Below are 12,225 nucleotides of genomic sequence, written 5' to 3'. Positions count from 1 at the left end.
CCATAAACCCATGTTGTTTGGCATTAATAAAGAATTTAAAAAGAATAATTAATCGAGTCCCACATCAGCCACTCCATTATTTTGTCCAGGATTGATGTCAGGCTGTCAAGCTTGTGATTATTTGAGCCATCCAAATTGGCATAACATTTAGCTTTTTTCCAGTCTTCTGGAATTTTTCCAGTGTTCCAAAGCTTATTAAAAATCAACATTAATGGTTCAACGAGCTCCTCAGCCAGCTCTTTTAAAAACTCTTGGATGCAAGATATCTAGACCTGTTGATTTAAAAAATATCTAGCTTTAGTTGCTGCTGTTTAACACTCTCCTTAGTTATTAATGGAATGGAAAGAATTTCATCATAAGACATGAATACATCATCTGGCTCTTTCTCAAATACAGAACAGAAATATGTATTGAACACTTTTGCTTTTCTGCACTTTTATTGACAATTCTATCATTCCCATCTAGGAATGAACCAATATCATTGTTCCCAATATACAGTACTTTAAAAAAGTCTCGTTATTAACCTAAATGCTTCTGGTCATAGATTTCTCCTGGTGACCTTTTGCTTCCTTATCAATTTCTAGTTTCTAATTTATTTTAATTGCTAACAATTGGCCCTTTTTTCCAGTTGTTATATATTGCTGTTTATTTTTTATTGCTGCCTTCATTTTCTCTCGTTGCCAGGATGGTCTTAACCAGCATAGCCTTCTTTCCTGACTGTGGATTTTGGGACAACTAGTAAAATGTTCTTAAGCAGTTTCCAATTACTATTTACATTTTTCTATTTAAAGTCTTTCTCCCAGTTGATTTGGCTCATAATTGTTTTCAGCTTTATGAAACTGGCCTCTTAAAGCACCAAGTTTATTAATTGTATATATATATTACTATACTGCTGAGACGTTATAATGTTTGCATACAAATGGATCGAGTCACGATCACTTGTACCTAAGCTACCACTCCGTTTTTCTGTGATCAGTTCTTCATTTGTCAAGCTGTGGTCTAATATATAATTTCCCCAGGTTGGATGCAATGTTTCCTGAGTTAGGAAATTGTCATCTACAACTTTTAGAAATTCCAAGGATGTTTTAGTATTGGCATCATGACACCTCCAGCAGTGGTTGCTCAGATTGAAGTCCCCCATGATCAGGGCCGGCTCCAGGTACCAGCGAAGGAAGCAGGTGCCTGGGGCGGCCAATAGAAAGGGGCGGCACTCCGTCCGTTGTTGGGGGGCTGGCGGCGGCACTTCGGCAGCAGCTCAACTGGCCCATCTCAGTCTTCAGTGGCAATTCGGCGGGGGGTCCTTCACTCCCTGTCTTCCTCCTCGGCGGCACTTCGGCGGCAGCTCAATCGGGTTTTTCTTTTTCTTTTTTCACCGCTTGGGGTGGCAAAAAAGCTGGAGCCAGCCCTGCCCATGATCACAGATTTTTCCTTACACATTATAGAACGGTGTATAATGAGACAGTTTTCCTGTTCTCGTGTGTAATTTGGTGGACTATCTGTGCTCTATCTGTGATGACATTGATCCATTAGCTTTCCAGATAATTTGCTTCCAGATTGCCAGTGACTCAGAAATGGGATATGCCATTTTTGATATGGAGTGCCACTCCCTCTCCCCTTTTGCCCAATCACTCCTGCCTTGGAGTCTTCATTAATTTTGTTCTTGACATCTTGATTTTGTGCTAAATGAGGGATCATTTGTTCTCTCTTTTCAGCCTCCTCTTGTTAGTTTACCACCCTCTTGACTACTCTAGCCAGCCTGTCCTAGCGCAGACTGGTTACCTTTTTACTGAGATGGAAGCCAGCCACACTGTATAGCCCTCTCTCACCATAGAAGATGGGCCAAAGTTCACCCTCTACCTTACACCACTTACCTAGCCAGCAGTTCTCTTCCAGAATCTTTGCATTCTGTTTTCCATTACTCTAGGACAGGAAGGAGCTCCATGAAGATCACTTGGATAGTTCTCTCCTTCAGCACTGTGACAAAGTGGAGGATTTTCTTAATGTTTTGTATGAATATTGTATGTGTGCCTCAGTTTCCCCTATGTGTTGCATGATTAACCAGGTGGTGGGACAAGCGTGTTGATCTTTGCAGAGATTCCCTAGAGGATCAGGTGTGACTGCCATCTAGCTAGCTGGGCCCAGACAATGGCCGGACATTTCAAAACTTAACAACTGATGGCTGGGGGAGGGGCATCACCCTCTGCAAGAAGCCAGCCGGCTACAGTGAGTTGGAGAACAAAGAGTCGAGGTGGAGGCCAGGTGACTAGTTTTGCCTGGGAAAGACAGCAAAGGACAGAGGAGAGGCAACTGGACATGACTGAGGGTGGGCTGTTGGAAGCAGGACACTCCAGTTTGGGTCTCTGGGGGAGAACTAGGGCTCTGGGTCTGACGAAGATGGACTTTGCTATAACTTTCTGGTTTCTGTGGTAACAAAGATCCTACCTATGCTTTGTTCCAGACAACTAATAAACCCTTCTGTTTTACACCGCTGGCTGAGAGTCACTGCTGACTGCAGAAGTTGGGGGTGCATGACTCCCCTTTGGGAGTGTGTGTAAGGCTTCCCTCGGGTGTCCTATTCAGGTGGACTCGCTGCGGGGAGCTCATGGTGTGGAACGGGGGTGCTGAAGGCTCTGAGGTCTGTCCCAGGAGGCACTGAAGCCAAGGAGGCTTACCCTAGTAAGAGTGTGCCCTGAGGGGTGTCACACTGAAGCAGGTCCTGCCTGAGATTGATTCAGAGCTGTTCCAGAGCACCAAGCCTGGAGCAGACTATAATCACACCCTTCCGAGTTGCCTGGAGTAGACTATCATCTGTGAGGTATCCTGTGAAGCAGTGTCATTAGTGCCAACATGCAGCACCACCAGTGGGGTGGGCCTTGACCCATCGACTTCAGAAGCCTATCCATTCTTGCAGTCACATCTCATGTTGACTCTGGGAAGACCGCACACCATCCTTTTGCCTGCCAGTCCCTTGCTTCAATTCTTCAATGCCTCTTAGCATAGACTTCCCAGCAAAAATTATCTGTCATCTTTGTCTGGCTGGAGACCACTGTGAACATTATTGTGTCTTGCTGGCTAGGCGGAGCAGCCATCCACACATGCATCCTATACACCTCTCCATCTTCAGAGAAATCTGCTTTCGTTTCCATGCTGAGAATTTGGTAACAATTGGGTACTTCTAGCTGTGTGGAATTCCTCCTGGTCCTCTTCTCACTGGTGGTCACATCCTGCCCATCCTTGTCTGCTTCCAGCTGTTTCCAATTGGTCCTTTTGTTTCTGGGGATTATAAAGTGTCAGCCTCCTTCTCTGATTTCCACTCTGTCTGGTTCCCTGGGCACCCATTCCTTTCTTTCTTGGATCTGTGGTGGTGATGCTTTCTGACTCTGGTTGTCCAAGTACTCCTCATGCTCTCTGATGCTTCTGGCTACAGGAAGGAAAGAACACATGGCTCAGACGTTGTTCCAGCGCTGGCCGTCCTGGTATAGAACATAGAAATGTATCTAGAAAGCCTCTCGCGTTGCCCAATGCAAACTCACTCCACAGCTCCCAGTAGCTGCTCCTCTTTCCCGCGTAGGAGCTCACTATGGAGCTAACTTCTATACTAAGTCTCACTGCTTAGCTCCACCGCTTCACTAACCAGGAGGGATTAAGCCCTCAAATGTCAAACCCCAGGGCCAATCACAGACCCATGGGTCCCAGCCACAGGGCCCTCACCAAAACCCAGATGTGTCTCCCCTGGCATGTTCAGGGCCCAGAAGCCCAGCCATACCACCTGCACAGAAAACAAACACGCACACAGTTCACCAAGCACAAGGCCTGCAGCTACTCCCTTCTACGCCACCCTATTGCTGTTCCTGTTCACCTGGCAAAAGTGGGGCGAGTGAGTGAGAAACAGCAGCGGGATGAGGGAGATTGAAGGCTTCCCTCGGGTATCCTATTCAGGTGGACTCGCTGCGGGGAGCTCATGGTGTGGAACGGGGGTGCTGAAGGCTCTGAGGTCTGTCCCAGGAGGCACTGAAGCCAAGGAGGCTTACCCTAGTAAGAGTGTGCCCTGAGGGGTGTCACACTGAAGCAGGTCCTGCCTGAGATTGATTCAGAGCTGTTCCAGAGCACCAAGCCTGGAGCAGACTATAATCACACCCTTCCGAGTTGCCTGGAGTAGACTATCATCTGTGAGGTATCCTGTGTGCCCTGAGGGGTGTCACACTGAAGCAGGTCCTGCCTGAGATTGATTCAGAGCTGTTCCAGAGCACCAAGCCTGGAGCAGACTATAATCACACCCTTCCGAGTTGCCTGGAGTAGACTCCTGGTATCCAAGGAGCTAATAGAGGAGGTATCTGAGCCTCTAGCTATTATCTTTGGAAAGTCATGGGAGACGGGAGAGATTCCAGAAGACTGGAAAAGGGCAAATATAGTGCCCATCTATAAAAAGGGAAATAAAAACAACCCAGGTAACTACAGACCAGTTAGTTTAACTTCTGTGCCAGGGAAGATAATGGAGCAAGTAATTAAGGAAATCATCTGCAAACACTTGGAAGGTGGTAAGGTGATAGGGAACAGCCAGCATGGATTTGTGAAGAACAAATCATGTCAAACCAATCTGATAGCTTTCTTTGATAGAATAACGAGCCTTGTGGATAAGGGTGAAGCAGTGGATGTGGTATACCTAGACTTTAGTAAGGCATTTGATACGGTCTCGCATTATATTCTTATCGATAAACTAGGCAAATACAAATTAGATGGGGCTACTATAAGGTGGGTGCATAACTGGCTGGATAACCGTACACAGAGAGTTGTTGTTAATGGTTCCCAATCCTGCTGGAAAGGCGTAACGAGTGGGGTTCCGCAGGGGTCTGTTTTGGGACCGGCTCTGTTCAATATCTTCATCAACGACTTAGATATTGGCATAGAAAGTACGCTTATTAAGTTTGTGGATGATACCAAACTGGGAGGGATTGCAACTACTTTGGAGGACAGGGTCATAATTCAAAATGATCTGGACAAATTGGAGAAATGGGCTGAGTTAAACAGGATGAAGTTTAACAAAGACAAATGCAAAGTGCTCCACTTAGGAAGGAAAAATCAATTTCACACATACAGAATGGGAAAAGACTGTCTAGGAAGGAGTACGGCAGAAAGGGATCTAGGGGTTATAGTGGATCACAAGCTAAATATGAGTCAACAGTGTGATGCTGTTGCAAAAAAAGCAAACATGATTCTGGGATGCATTAACAGGTGTGTTGTGAGCAAGACACGAGAAGTCATTCTTCCGCTCTACTCTGCTCTGGTTAGGCCTCAGCTGGAGTATTGTGTCCAGTTCTGGGCGCCGCATTTTAAAAAAGATGTGGAGAAATTGGAAAGGGTCCAAAGAAGAGCAACAAGAATGATTAAAGGTCTTGAGAACATGACCTATGAAGGAAGGCTGAAAGAACTGGGTTTGTTTAGTTTGGAGAAGAGAAGACTGAGAGGGGACATGATAGCAGTTTTCAGGTATCTAAAAGGGTGTCATAAGTTGGAGGGAGAGAACTTGTTCACCTTAGCCTCTAAGGATAGAACCAGAAACAATGGGTTTAAACTGCAGCAAGGGAGGTCTAGGTTGGACATTAGGAAAAAGTTCCTAACTGTCAGGGTGGTTAAACACTGGAACAAATTGCCTAGGGAGGTTGTGGAATCTCCGTCTCTGGAGATATTTAAGAGTAGGTTAGATAAATGTCTATCAGGGATGGTCTAGACTGTATTTGGTCCTGCCATGCTGGCAGGGGACTGGACTCGATGACCTCTCGAGGTCCCTTCCAGTCCTATAATCTATGAATCTATGAATTGAAAGATGTCCTGCTGCTAAGGCACCCCAGATTACCTTCCATAGATGAAAAGGCAAAAGAACTCAACACTAACTTGTGATGGGGCAATGCCCTCACATTGGCCTGTAAGGGATTAATAGAGCCATAGGGAGGCTGCACAAGAAGCAGCCAATAGAAGAGGGGCCATGAGGAGCAGCCAATTCGGACCCAGCAGGCTCATATAAGGAGAGCTGCAGGGGGGAGCAGTGTCAGTTACTCCCTGCAGCTCCAGGAGGGAGAACTGGATGCCTTGTAGGCGGAAGGAAGCCAGAGGAGTGCTGGGCAGGAACAGAAGAGTGAGAGGGCGCTCCTGGCTGGCTGCTAGGACTGGCATGCTGAGTCCCTGAGGTAAGGGCAAAGATTGTGCTGGGCCCGCGGAGAAGTGGCCCAGGGAAATGCATGGAGGAGTGCGAGGGGATGAAGCATGTGGCTGCCAACTACAGGGTACCTGGGCTGGGACCCAAAGTAGTGGGCAGGCCCTGATCCCCTATTTGCCACTGGGGAAGTGGCAAGTCAATTGACTGCAATTGTCTCTGGGGAAGTGGCTGGACAGTTGACTGCAGGGCCCCCGGAACGGGGGAGCACACATCGTGACACTGCCGGAGGGCTGTGTCATGAAGAAGACACTGTGGTTCTTAGAATGACGTGGGCCCAGGAGCAGATGTGACGGTGGGCAAGGTACCATCAGGAGAGGGCGTACTGACCTGCGCAGCTAATCTCCAAGATGACCAGCAGGAGGCGCCAGTGTGGTGAGTGGAGCCTCATCACATATGTAAACACCTCAGTACTACATAAGGGTAAGAGTCCACTCTTGGTCTTTGGATAAACTCCTCTAGTCAATTCCAGGAGTCTCCCTGTGTGGCAAAGGTATCACGTGGTCTGCATTTCATACCTCAGCCCACGGCCCTAGCTAAAAATAGAATTCTGTCCGTCCATTCTTTCAGATGCTCAGAGTGATACCCAGTGATGACGAACCATAGCATGACCTTGCTGACAATGAAGAGTGTTAAAACACGGCAGCATGTACTAGTTTAAATATCCTACAACATTGAGAATTCATTTATTTTGTGTTTAACTGCCTTACACAGCTTCTTTGTTCCCTGGTATGTTATGACTTGGAAAATCCTAAACTCTTTGGGATGAGGACTGCCTTTTTGTTCTGTGTTTGTACAGCACCTAACTCTGTGGGGTCCTGGTCCTTGACTTGGCCTTCTAGGTCCAATACAAATAAATAATAGTGCAGGCTACATGATTGCTGTCTCCTAATTTCCCAGGAGGCACTAAAATACAGAGCTGGAGGAGGCTATTTTTGTTAATTAGTTTAGATATTTTGCCTAAAACAAGTTCCATAATGTAGGACTCCTGGCCAAAACTCTGGGCACCTTTGACAGATAGGTATAAATATCCAAAGATGCAACAAATAAAACAATTTAAAACAGCAGCACTTCTCTGTCCTCCACCTCCTTTAATCACTAGTACTCCTTAGAACCCCAACTGCATCTTCCTCTTAGGGTACGTCTTCACTTACCGGACGGTCCGGCGGCAGGCAATCGATGTTCTGGGATCGATCCCGGAAGTGCTCGCCGTCGACGCCGGTACTCCCGCTCGGCGAGAGGAGTACGCGGCATCGACAGGGGAGCCTCCGTGCCGCGTCTGGACCCGCGGTAAGTTCGGACTAAGGTACTTCGAATTCAGCTACGTTATTAACGTAGCTGAATTTGCGTACCTTAGTCCGAAGTGGGGACTTAGTGGGGACCAGGCCTTATTTTACTGTAGCATAGGCTGAGCTAACGAACTAGGCCAGGGGTTACAAGAGACTTTTTCTTTTGTTTCTGTGGTGTTTGTGCCATCCTGAGTACAATGGTTGCAGGAAGAACAGAATCACCTCTTTCTTTCAATTAAATGGAACTGTGACCAAGTAAGCTGAAATCCAAAATCAGTCCGGTTGCAATTGAGAGCAAAATGTCCCTTGGTCCTCCATTTTTATCGCCACATACAGCAAACGGGGTCTGCTCGCCTGCTGAGCTGGGACGCCACCAAAAATGTTGCTGTGCTAGTGCAGCCTTTTAATTAAAAATCAGATTTTCCCCTTATGAGTATTAGTTTTTAAGGGATTAAACCGAACCTAACTCTAAGGAATGAGTCAGTGTTTTATCTCTCTGTTCCCTAAGGTGCAATTGATGTGCAGTAGCTGTTTCTGCCTGTTCATGAGGTCAGCTCTGCCCACTAATTAGACTTACAGAGTCATTTATCTTCCCAGAGCAAAAGAGAACAGATGTTTGTTACCAAACTGCAGTTGTCTCAGTGGTGACAACAGATAAGCACCTGCTGCAGAGTAACAAATAAACCCCAATTTTGTATGTTTTCCTAGCTTAAAATGAACTGGTAAGCAATTCTGTCCCTCCGTCTGTTGCATATGTCATGAAACCCAAGCCCGATTGCAGGGAGCATTACATTGATATTCAATGGCAGGCTGGCAATGGCTGGGTTAAATATAGAACTAAAGGGGAACTAAAGAGTAAAATGAACTGACTGGAAGAAATTTGGTCATCCTGTAATAGGCTAGTGTAGACTTGGATGGAGTATCAGACAGACTGACAGTCTGATGCTTCATGGTGTCCTGTAAGCAGATCAGTTTTGTCCCCTTTCTCCATGTGCAGCATTGCACAACTGACCTGGTGGGTTGTTGGAGTGGGGGCAGTTGCTTTCCTTGCTAGCAGCTGGCCACTTCCTGAGGCTAGATTGAGATCACGCTCTTCCTTTTCACTGCCCAAGTTGCTCATTGCTTCTTCCAAGTGTGTGTTTTAGAACGTTACATGATTTAACACACACAATGAATGGATTGACTGAGGGTTGCCTTCCCTGGGAGCTGATCTGGCACGCCCTGTCAGGCATCACTCCCTTGGGTATTATTCAGCAGCAGAGTTAGGATGGCTGTTTTTAGGAAGTAACACATTGCAATTATTAGACCTCAGCCCTTTTTCCAGGATGGTGAGAAGACTTTGCAGTGTCTCAAGGTCTCATAAGAAATTATGCAAAATAACCTGAGAGTTTAAAAATTCATGTGGCTCCTCGCTGTACCTCACCGTCATCACAGTTGCATCTGGAAGTGCTGCTGTTAATGTTTGCCTCAGTCTAGCTACTATTTTCCATCTCTCTTTGCCTCCTCTCTGTGTAAGAGGCAAGAAGGACAAATGTGTGGGCTCAGGCACTGCCTGGGGACCACTTACTTGCTCTTCCTGCTACCAAAAATGGTGATAGAGCAAATCTCATTTTATGCAAATACTTTGCTCAGGGGTGTTATAACAAGTACCATTTTTTTGAAACGCTGAGGAGATTTTGAAAGTCTTTGTTAATTTTTGTAGCGAAATTAATTTCCTAGATGTATTATTGTATTACAGTAGCACCTTGAGGCGCCATCTGCTTACCTATTGTACTGGGTGATTAACAAATATATAGTAAAGGCCCTTCCCCAAAGAACGTGCAGCCTAGCTGAGTCAGACAAATGAAACATAATTGCCCCATTTCACAGATGGGGAACTCTGGCACAGAAAGATGGGTAAGGTCGCACAGGCCGTTTGCGACAGACCTGGGAATTGACCCAACATTTCCTGGCTCTCGGGCTGGTGTCGTAGTCACAAGCCCAGTGTCTTTCTAGTCTGAGTTATGGAAAGTGTCCCCAACTATTGATATGCAAATATTTATATTTGTATGAGTGGTGTAGTCAGGGTTTTTTTAAAATCTCAGTGCTGTAAAATATGAGTCATCAGGAGGCTTTAAATAGTTACAATCACTTCTTTTTAATAGTGAAACATCGATCCAGAAAAGCTTGGCCTTTTGGTGCTTTTGGAGAAAGATCTTTGCATATAAACTGCATAACAATGAACTTGTTTATGGTTAAAATTCCCTAAAATGACTGCTACTGGAATGTTGTGTACAGTTCTGGTGTCCAGAACTCAAGAAGGATGTTGATAGATTGCAGAGGGTTCAGAGAAGAGCCACAAAAATTATTAGAAGATTAGAAAACATACCATATAGTGATAGACTCGCGGAACTCAAACTATTTGGCTTAACAAAGAGAAGGTTAAGGGATGACCTGATCGATCAGTCTATAGGTACCGATATGAGGAACATAACTTTGATAACAGAGGGCATTTCAGTCTAGGAAACAAAGGTATAACAAGATCAAATGGCTGGAATTTGAAACTAGACAAATTCAGACCAGAAATAAGGCATACATTTTTAACAGTGAGGGTGTGAGGGAGTAGATAAACTCTACACTGGACAGGAAGGGGTTAAAGAGCAGCTGTGGTAGTGGTTCTCACGCTTTTGTATTGGTGACCCCTTTCACACAGCAAGCCTACGAGTGCGACCCCCCCATATAAAAACACATTTCTTTTTATAGTTAACTCTATTATAAATGCTGGAGGTGAAGCAGGGTTTGGGGGTGGAGGCTGACAGCTCGCAACCCCCCATGGAATAATCTCGCAACCCCCTGAGGGGTCATGACCACCTGTTTGAGAACCTCTGAGCTGTGGGCTCAAGCAGTCCTGCCCCACTGCATGTGGGTCCATTAATGAGGGGAGCAAGTGGGTATATTGGGGCCTGCAAAACATCGCTATTTAGAAAACAAACAGTCTTTCCAGGAGTCCAGCAACTAGTTAAACCCCTTGTGGTGGGACGTCTGCCCCACACTAGCCGATAAAGGGTTAATAGAACCCTAGGGAGGCTGCGCAACAGGCAGCAAATTGGGGAGGACCCTAGAGAGACTGTGCAGAAGACAGCCAATTGGAGAGGACTGCGAGGAGCAGCCAATCAGGGCCGGAGAGGCCCATATAAGAAGAGCCGCAGGGCAGAGGAGGTCAGTCACTCTCTGGAGCTCAGGGAGGGAGGAGGACTGGCTGCCTTGCAGGCAGAGGACAGCTAGCACCTTGGACGGAGCAGTGCTGGGCAGGATCAGGGGAGCGAGAGGGAGCTCCCGGCTGACCGCTGACTTGCTGGGGCCCTGAGACAAAGGCGGAGAAGGTGCTGGGGCTACGGGCAGGCGGCCCTGGGAATAGACTGTGGGGTTGGAGGGGAGGCAGCACGTGGCTCCCACCTACAGGTCCCTGGGCTGGGACCTGGAGTAGTGTGGGGGCCTGGGTCCCCCTCTTGCCCCCAATCACCACCAAGGAAGTGGCTGGACAGTGGACTGCCGTTCCCCCGGAAGGGGGAGAACAGAGTATGACACAGCCGGAGGGCAGTGTCCTGAAGAGGACGCTGTGTTTATTGGGATAACTCGCATCCTGGAGCAGACGTGACAGCAGCTAGATGTCAACAGACGAGGGTGCACGGGCAGACCAAGCTAATTCCCAGGACAGCCGGTAGGAGGCGCCCCAGTGGTGAGTTAAACCCCATCACACCTCTGGAAAAGCTTTGATTTTAGGAGTATTTAACTAAAATGTGGCTAATGCTGCGATTTGTCACTTCTATAACCGAGGAGGACTCCCCAATCTGCTGCGGTTCCTCTGCTTAACACTAGATCACTTTGTACAGATTTTGGCTTTTCTGACAATACTTTGGGACCCCTGGAAGATTGTTTGGGGGAAAATATCCCCCTTGCTCCCCAGGTCACCCAGTTGCTCCTCTCAGTAATGGACCCTAGAACCAGCCCTGCCTATGGAGCATGTCAGGTCTGGAGGAACGGCCTTAAAAGAGGGAGAGGCCCTCTCAATGGAGAGCAGCCCTGAGAGGATAACGGAGACATTGGCGAGGACAAAGGCTGCTTGGGTGAGCACGGCCAGTCTGAGCCTCCTGAGCGGAAGGAGGGCCTGACCCTGTGTGACTTGCCCGAGGGCACTGACTGTGTGGTGGACTGCTGGGCACTCCCTACCAGAAAGGAGGCGGGCTGCTGGCTTCCATTAGTTAGCTTGTTGGCTTTTCTTTGCTGCTTTTGGGAGTCTGACTGAGAGGAAGGTGGGCCAGACCCCCAGCGACTACTTGAAGATAGCTCACCTGAGGAAACTAGGCCAGCCTGTGGTTCAACAGGGGCTTCCTGAAGCAAGGGTTGCCTGCGGCACTTTTGGGACTGTCTTGTTTTTTTTTCTTTCTTCTGTTTCTTCTCTCTCGAACCCTGGAAGGAGTGAGCTCCAGCAGAATCTCACTGAAGGCCTGGGTTTCCATCCCTGGATCTTTGCGGCAGACTACCTGGATGGGATGATGAGGTGAGTGAGTACAGAACCCCATCACACCCCAAGGGGGCATTGTGGAAGGACAGGGCCCATGACCAAGGATAATTAACCACTAGAACAACTTACTAAGGGTGGAGGTGGATTCTCCATCATGGGAAATATTTTAATCAAGACTGGAGGCTTTTCTCGGAGATGCTCTAGTTCAAACAGCAACTAGC

The sequence above is a fragment of the Malaclemys terrapin genome, chromosome 4 (assembly GCF_027887155.1).
Source record: "Malaclemys terrapin pileata isolate rMalTer1 chromosome 4, rMalTer1.hap1, whole genome shotgun sequence".
Taxonomy (NCBI): Eukaryota; Metazoa; Chordata; order Testudines; family Emydidae; genus Malaclemys; species Malaclemys terrapin.
The sequence above is the reverse complement of the archived record's forward strand: the minus strand, read 5'-3'. Positions refer to the sequence as shown.